This window comes from Peromyscus maniculatus, chromosome 6 (assembly GCF_049852395.1).
Source record: "Peromyscus maniculatus bairdii isolate BWxNUB_F1_BW_parent chromosome 6, HU_Pman_BW_mat_3.1, whole genome shotgun sequence".
NCBI lineage: Eukaryota > Metazoa > Chordata > Mammalia > Rodentia > Cricetidae > Peromyscus > Peromyscus maniculatus.
Genome location: NC_134857.1, coordinates 105738191 through 105747880, shown reverse-complemented (window position 1 = coordinate 105747880; position 9690 = coordinate 105738191).

Here is a 9690-nt window from a genome sequence, read left to right as displayed (position 1 = left end):
AAAGTCGGACTGTGACCAGTAATAGGACTGGGATTTGAATAAATGTCAGATTTCAAAGGCATTGTGTTCAACCTCTACATAAAATGATTTTCAATAAAGTTGAGTAGATTATCTGTTAAGGAAACCTACTAAATTTAGTAAAATAAAGCATTCAGAAAATATATTGCTTTCTACCTGGCTTGAATCTTTAGCTTCTATTTCACTTTATCTATCTGTCTTGTCTATCTATCTATCTATCTATCTATCTATCTATCTATCTATCTATCTATCTATCACCTATGTATACATGTATGTATGTATTTACTTATTTGACAGAGTATCACAAAGCCCAGGATATTACAAAACATATGTAGTCCAGGCTGACTTTAAAGTTCTGATCTTCTTTCTTCCACCTCCTGAGTGCTGGAACATTAGGTGTGTGCCTCCACACCCAATGCTAGCTTCCATTTTCTTTTTTTATTTCACTAAATATTAAAGTAATCTTCAAATATAATAATAAAATAATAATAAATTCTTATTTAACCTATGTTCTCCTTGGAAAAAGTAGTCAATTTTATTCAACTTTTATTCCTGGATTTGTTTAGTTTTTCATCCCAGATTAAAAAGTTGTATTATCTCTTACTCTCTAAAGGCCCCTCCAGATGCCATTCCTGTGATAGTTCAAAGTATTGTTTTTCAACCATGTGATTATATGAGGAATTCCTAGTTTTCAAATTGGCCCTGTCACAGAGGATTTATATGTAGGTCAGCTGGAAGCTTAAGATATTCTCAGCCTTGTAAACAAGGATGCAAATAAAGAGTTTGATTCCCAGGCTAGTTATTAAAGCCTTGAGAACCCATCAGAAAACTGAATTACAGTACTGTATTGTTGGCCCAAGTTCCAAGTCACCAGAGCAGATCATTAGTGTTTTAAAGCAGTCAAGGAGAAGGGGAGATGCAATTAAGGACATATATAAGCTACAGCTTCTTTATCTACAAAAAGAAATAATAAATAAAAGTAACCTTCAAGGATAGTTGATGTAAAGTAAACGCTCAATTCTCTGCTCTTGTTATACAACTCTGCTGACTTCATGAGTACTGACACTTGCTTACTCCACATTAGCCATGAGGGAGATGGGTCAGAAAGGAGCACTTGTATAGGAACAGAGAGTTAAGAGGGCCCATGGTGGCTGATGTGAAAGATATGCAGCACTCAAAGGTCTGTTGTTTGCCAAGGATCTCTACAGTGGGGGTACCCATCCCAACAAGGCTGCAAACCGTGGGGAAAAAGGTAATTCTGTTTATCTCTTTGTTGAAAGCTTCTTTCTATGAAGCCCGGGCTGGACTGGAATTCACAATAATTTTAGCTTCCTGAGTACTAGAATTAAGGCATGTAATTATATGGCGTGATGCCCAGGTGGAAGATGAAACTCACGTACCTTTGATTAGCATATGTATTTGAATTGAAGACAGAGAGAAACTAAGCCCACTATACACCATTGAACCTGGTTGCTCCCTTGGACTCTGTTTTTTTTTTTTTTTTCTATGTATAGTCATTGAGGTGTGGAGGGAGCAGGGGAAGTCAGTAGTGGAGTTCTCTCTTAAATTAAACTCCTTGTTCTGAAATATATTTGAAGGACATAATAGAGGATTGTGAATTTCTGCAAAGTGAATGCTCCACATCAATAAACTCATCTCACCAGTTACCCAGAAGCTTCCTCAGTGTCTTTCCTTCAAGTTGAATTTGAATGAAAACTGAGCAAATAAGCACACTTCAAACAAGGACATGCAGATAGCAAATGGATAGGAATACTAGGAAGAGGAACATAGCTTTTATGATTTTGCTACTGAAAATTCATAAAGTTTAATCAAACTGACTTGTTAAAGGATCTATTAATTGTTAACAGGTAAATTTTGAACATATTTATAGCTAATGTAAAGCTACAATATTTAATTACTTTAAAAAATAACTAATTAGCATGAGGCAGTATGAAATATATTGCCTGGATTTTTAGTAGGAATAATTGATAGATAGGAGCAAAAGAGAAATAGCATCATTTATTAAGGTCAAGACTTATACATCATTGTAAGGTAGCTTTATCAGCTATCAATAAATAAAGCCAAGTACCAAAATGTTCTGAAATCAATTGCTGTAGTATCTGCATGACATAGTGTTAAATCAAGATTTATAAAGAATTGACCAATCACACTGCTTTAAAAGTATTATTGATATTACTTCACATGGATATACTAGTTAATTCTGATGCACATCAAACATGAGAAATCCTCATTATGAGGAACAGCATTCCTCGGTTAGTTCACAGCTGTGTAGAACAGTGTGGCTGAGTTCTGTGCGCAGGGTACCATGTCAGTATGTTAAGTGGATAAATCTTCATCTGAATCACTGTTTGTTCTGACAACAGTGGCTTCAGGACTGATGTCACAGTTCCCTCATGGGCTGCTCTTCCGCTCCACAGACACCTACATTCCTTGTCAAGAGGCCTCATCCATCTTGAAGCTTCAAACTGTGCAGTATATCCCTCCAGTATTTGAATCTCTGGCTTTCTCATCCATCAGAGAACTTCTCTGCTTTTAAAGGGCTTACATAATTGGGTCAGGCTAGGCCTGCAAATTTTAAATTGTATAATAATTAAAACATGCTTGTCTACAAAAGAATGTTTACTAATTTGCTATTCTAGTTTATAATTTCACATGTTTAAATTATACAACATTAGAAAGTCTAAGATGGGTGTGTTCTTCCAACAATAGGCTGTCTTTTTTAAAAAGTTAAGTCTTAAGATGTTCACATGCAGAACATTTAGGTTTCAAAATAATATGTCCCCTGCTAGTCTTTGATTGCCCTAGTTAACTTGCAATGCATTTGTGATATAGAAATGATGAAAAAAAGGTAGATTATTAAATGTATTTTAATCCATAGAATAATTGTTAAATTTACATATTTATCATCAGTATGGGTTTTAGTTTATTGGTATAAATTTAAAGTTAATTTTGTTATATTATATTACAGTGTATGTACTCTTGTTTAGGGTATTATGTTTATGCAGCTCACTTAAAATTGTAATGTATAATTAAGAAATACAGATTAATAATTAGTAACCTAGGATAATCAAACTTATAGTCATGTTAGTTAAGTTTTCTAGATATGCAGAGATATATTTCAGATTAGATAGGTAATCTTAAACACTTCAAATACCTACAGACTATAGCATTTAAAATGTTTTAAGAATTTAGACTTTCCTGGACAATGAGACATATGTCTGCCCCTGGCAGAATCAATTACTTCAAAGGGGATGATAGGTATTGAAGAAACTTGTTACAGAGTTTGCTTACAATGTGGAAAAGGCTAGCCATTTGGGCAAGAAACTCCTCTTGCCTGGACTGCTTGAGAAATTGGACATCTAGAACCCATAGGAAGATGACCACTGAACTTTGCTAAAACAAAGCAAGATGGTCCTTCAGGTTCCTGCTTCATAGAAGAAACTGCCAGACATTCTGCAGGACACAGAAGAAAATGACTGATGAACTTTGCTAATAAGCTGAACAGTCCTTCAAATTCCCTGCTTCACTGAAAAGTCTTCCAGATACTCCAGGATTATAGGCTGAAGATGGATGCCCCAATGCTACAAAAGAACTTTGGATATGGATTTGACTGTCCAGGCAAATAAATGTCTCTCATCATTTCTAGAATTTTGGAAGTTGTTTGCAATGCATATCCTGTTTACTCAGGTAATATTTTATCCTTCTGGGGTGTTTGATGAAGTTGAACACTAGATAGTTATAATTATAGTTTTCCTTAGTCATGATAAAAGATAAATTAGATATAAAACTTTAAACTCATAAAAATAGGATAGGTGATAGAATATTTTCTTTAATTGTGCCAAATACAAATAGATTAGATATTGTAACTGTAATTCTTGCTTGATAACTATTTTGTTATATGTAATTTTACTATGTTAAAATAAAAACCTTCTTTTTGTTTAGACAGAAAAGGGGAAGTGCTGTGGGATGATGGTCTTTCTGTACGCTGTGACTATGTGTTGATAATATTGCTTAATAAAGAAGCTGTTTTGGCCTATGGTGAGGCAGGATAAGAGGTAGGCAGGAAATCCAAGAGAGATACAGGGAGAAGAGGGTGGAGTGAGGGCAGAGGCCATCCAGCTGCCCAGTGAGCAAGATGCCAGCAAACTGGTAACATGATAGACACATGGCAAAATATAGATTAATAGAAATGGGTTAGTTTAAGTGTAAGAACTAGTTAGTAATAAGCCTGAGCTATAGGCCAAACAGTTTGTAATTAGTATAAGCCTCTGTGTGTTTATTTGGGACCAAGCAGCTGTGAGACACAGGGAAACTTCTGACTACACATTTGGGTCTGCTAATTCTGGTATAGAGATAGCATTCCTCTAGGGAGTTCTGGTCTCTTTCTTCCACATTCCATCCTTGAACTTGCCTACATTGCACTACAGAATAAAGAAAATGCTCCATTGGAAGAACTATGTTCCAACTAATCACATCCTTCATTAGTTTCAATATTGCCATACTTTAAATTAAACAGTCAAGCAGGCCTTTGCTCAAGAACTGTCTATTTGAAGTGATTCTAGTTCAGTATATCATATTGTATTCTGAAGAGAATTATCATAAAAATGCCTTGAACATATTTTGCTTGCTTTCTTGCCAACAAAATTCTGCTTAGGAACATCTCCAGCATTAGTTGACATGATTGACATGAAGTGAGCTTGTAGATAGCATGAAGAGTCATGTTCCTGCTACAGATTTACCTAGAGTAGCTTTCCAGAGCTCCCCTTGTCACCCCATAATCCACCTGTAGGAATTATACTTAAATGTCTTACAGAGACGCTACTTGTGTGTTCTTTACCACATCATGTAGCTCATCTGTATAAACCATTAACCAGATGTCATATATTAGTTGCACATTCTTGAAAGTGAGTTTCACGTGGCATTTTTCAGAGGTAGTCCTATTTTTCTACTTATGACTATAAATTTATAGTACTTGGATCAGCCATACTTAATCAGGCATGAGAAAGCTAAATTTTGTTCATGCTCATAAAATCTTCCAGACTTTGTTTTCAGTCCCAATACATCCCCATTTCCCCAGTGTGAAGGTAGTACTTTCTAATAATTTGATGTCTAAGGCACATTTTGATTTCACCAGCATTGCTGTTCCAAGCTCTGTTCCTAGTGGCTATCACAGGCAGTGCTTTGTGATCTCAGCATTCCTTACCTACAGTTGGCTGTGGAGAATCTCACTGACCAAGGTTGAAGGATGTGACCCTCCATTGTCCTGGTTGGGTATAAATATAGGATTCTCAGCCCTCTGTTTCATATCACCGGGAGTCTTCTGTATGGAGATCATCAGAAATAATCACAGGAGCCTAGTACAGATAAGGACCCATGGAACAAAATTGCCAAGCAAGGAATATGAGCAAGACTTCGTATCCACCCAACTCCGGTGCCGGGAGCAAGTCTGAAGTCAGCCTGTCTCTAGAAGTTACAGAAAAATGAGCAGACACAAGCTGAGTATTTTACCTGCTTTCTGTGATGATCTCCCCTCCTCCTGGATGCCTATTCCTCTCTGGCCTATCATAAGTCCCCCCCCCCCAAAAAAAAAACCTACACCTTCTCTCATTTAGCCCACTTTACATGCAAATTGATTTCTCTCCCCAGACCCAAACCTTTATGGCTGCATTGTATGGTCCTTGCCGGTATGAAAGACCACCAAAAAATGAAAGAGACCCTTAGAAAATAGTACAATGAGATGAGGAGGGGTTCTGAGAAAACTCTTATCCCATTTTTCTTTCTTCTTTCTTTCTTTCTTTTTTTAACGAAGAAATGTAGGGGAACAGTATGGTTCCATTAATCACCAGTAACTGAATGAGGAGGTGACTATGGATGAGTCCTAATTGGAATAAATAAGTTTAGAAAGCTCTAGCTTTTCCACCAACATCGTGCCCAGCCCTCAGCTCAGTGGAGCCAAAGAATCAAAAGTCTGTACAAAGATCTGGCAGCAGAATTTTGTCTAGTCACATGGACACTGAATTTTACCAGGAGTGCTTTTATGTTAGCAATAGAGAAGTCAACTGGATGGGGGTGGGGGAGTGCTTAGGACTAGAAAAGGTAGCAAAAAGAGAAATAGTATTGAATGCAGTTACTTCAACAAACCACTTTCCATTTTGCTCAGCCAGATGTTAGCGTACACTGTTAGCAGATATGAAAAGAATGACTTACATTTTAATGTACACATTGGTTTTGCAGGGAAAAAAACCCCAAGCATATGAGAAAATCTTGTAATTCAATAGCACAACTCAAGTGCACATCCTGAGGTGATGGGCATATCTGCACTATCCAGTGCAGTGGCCACAGCCACCCATGACTATCAGCATTTGAAATATGGCCAAGCAGAATGAGGAAGAGCATTTTTATTTTACCTCACTGCATTTGGCTACATTTATATTTAAATCACCACATACAACTAGCACATACTGTATGTTGTCCCAGCTGTAGACAAAAACCAGCAAGCAACACTCTGGTTTGAAATTTAGTTGAAAATGATTCATATTCAGAGACATGACAAGATCTGTGTTGCTTAATTTTCATCAAACTTACATTATTCCTTTACAATATCAGCCAAGGAACTTATGAACCAAACTTGTTTTCCCCCTTAACTCTGGGTCATCTTCACATTTGACTAAGTTATATAACTAGTAGCTTTTTTGAGAAAATTTATTTTTTTTGAAATACATTTTTCTAATAATTTACCACTCATTACTTATTAAACAATTAAATTACTGAATTGCGCCAGTCAGTATTTTACATTAACAGTGACTACTCTCTTATGGACAGATGGCCAGGTCCTTTTTTGGCAAAAGCACTTTTGATCATTTAACTACTACTATAAAGTTTAATTCTGTGGTTAATGACTACAGAATTTGTTAAAAAAGCTCTGAAGTTCTCTGGTTTTTAAAGAAGCAGACCATCAACTTCTTAATATTGCCCACTGATCATTCCTCATGAGAACTACTGAATTTTCCTGGGTCTGTTCAACTGAAAAATTTTCTCTTTTCATTTCAGTGTTGATGGGAGAGTGTATTTGAAAAAAAATGGTATTTAAGATTTCCAAATCCATCTTCCTGTTGTTTTGGCTGTTGCCTAATCAGAAGACGTTCCTCCATCATTTGTTTTGATCCCAGTTCTTATCTCATAATGGTCAGAAGTGGTCAGAAATATGGTTTCCTTGTCCTGATAGACAGCTTAGAAATCATCCTCTGGTAAACATACTACAGTAACGTATAGGCTGTCATCAAGATCTCCTAATCTTCATGAACTCCTAACTGTTCTCTAAAGTAAAGGGATGGCTTCAGACCTGCTTTGGAAAGAGTTTTCCTGGATTCTATTAGTTTTTGAGTATAAGTCTCGATGGATGGGAAGCTGAAATTTGATAATCACTTCATCATATATAATGACTATTTCAGCATTTCTATGGAGAGTCAGATGGATTTGATACTGTGGAGAATGTACACATGATGAAAGACATATTGCCATGAAACTAACAGTAGGCAAGTAATAAACATAGAAATGGCTGAGTGGTTAATAAATTTTACAATAATGAGGAAGACTACACTTGAGGGAAATGAAATCTGAATGCAGTATGAGCTGGGCATTTTTTTTCATTTTTCTTTATTAAGAAATTTTCTACCCACTCCACATACCACCCACAGATCCCACCTCTCCTCTCCTCTCACCTCTCAGCCCTCTGTCCCAAGCCACCCCACATCCCCACATCTCCCAAATCAAGGTCTCCCATGGTGATTCAGCAGAGCCCTGAACACTGAGCCTAGGCAGGTCCAAGCCCCTTCCCACTGTACCAAGGCTGTGCAAGGCATCATACCACAGGCACCAGATTCCCAAAAGTCTGCCCATGCACCAGGGATGGATCCCGATTCCTCTACCTGGGTGCCCCCCAAAACAGTTCTAGCCAAATAACCATCTTCCATATCCAGAGGGCCTAGTCCAGTCCCACGGGGGTTCAACAGCCACCAGTCCACTGTTCATGGGCTTCCACAAGTGTGGTCAGTCATCTTTGCATGTCCTCCTATCACAATCTCAACGCCCCTGGTGCACAATCCCTCCTCTCTCTCATCAATTGAATTCCTGGAGCTTAGCCTGGTGCCTGGCCGAGGATCTCTGCATCTGCCTCCATCAATCACGGGACAAAGGCTATTGGACACCTAGGTTATTCGCTAGACAGGTCACCAGAGTAGACCAGTTCAGGCACCCTCTGGACCACTGCCAGCAGAACAAGGTGGGGTCATCCTTGTGGATTCTTGAGAGCTTCCCCAGCACCCAGCTTCTTCCTAATCCCATGATGTCCTCATCTATCATGGTATCTCCTTCCCTGCCCTCCCAATCTGTCCCTGTTGAACTGGGCTTTTAAAGAAGAGAAGAAGAATAAAAGTTTCATCTTGTTTCTGTGTATTATGGAACTAAACAGAAATAGTACAACATAAATACTATATTCAGCATATATGTGTGTGTATATATAATACACATATTCGTTGTGCATATATATGTAAAACTGAGACAAATAGTATCTTTCTGGAGTTATTAGTAACTGAATGGCTCTTCTGAAGAAGCTGCAGAAGACAGACTAAAAAGGTAGCAATAAGGAGCAGATGGTATTACTTTGAATGCCATATTGATTTTGGATTTTATTTATGGGCAATGGGGAAATAACTGGCATGCTCTACACACAGTAACAGGATTTGCTGGTGACAGGCAGCTTGTACTTTGGTACTTCAATCAATGTCTGAGTTGCAAGCACAGAAAAAAGAAGTACTATGATCTAAGAGGAGACTGAATGAAGTTGATTGCTTGGTTAATGAGGAGACAAATAGATGTGATGTAGAGGAGTTTTAGAGAAATAATTGGTAGAATTTCTTGATATACTGGATATAGCTAAAGAGAAAAAAGAATCAGATATACCTGGGGAAAAAATGTCAAATTACTTTAGTAAGTGATGTTGCCATTTAGTGGGATAAAAATAACCCAAGGCACTGCCAGCCCATTTGCATACCACATTCAATATCTCAGCCCAGCCACATCCTCCACAACTTGCACCAGGGTGTATTCAGGTGAGTCTCCCTGGTCTTTCTCTCTGTGTGTCTTCTCTAAGCCAACAGATACAGCCTAGGACCCACACAAAGTGCCCCATGCTAGTCTGGACAGCTCTGCTCACATGATCCACAATTCACAGGCCCTTGGTGCACCACAGTCAAATTCTCAAGCTAGCTGGGTCCCGCACACCTTGGAGTCTGTGTCTAGCCAGGTGAATTCACACTGTCTTCCTCTCTAATACCCTCCTTAAATCCCAGAACTTTTCCCAAATTCTAAACTGGGATCAAGATGCACATCCTATACAACAGCCCAGCCAACTGTCTCTGTCTGACTTCCTTCTACCTAAGCATATCATCGTCTGACAGAACCTAGACATCAAGTCTTGTGTTTCATCCCAGCCTCTGTATCCACAAGACATGGAACTAACAAAAGAAGTCAACATGCCCAGTATTATCACCAGCACCAAATCCACAAGTCCATTAAAAGTATATTCTAACGGAATTAGCTAGACAAATACCAGGATACAGAATTAAAAAGAGCAGTTATAAACTGCACCAA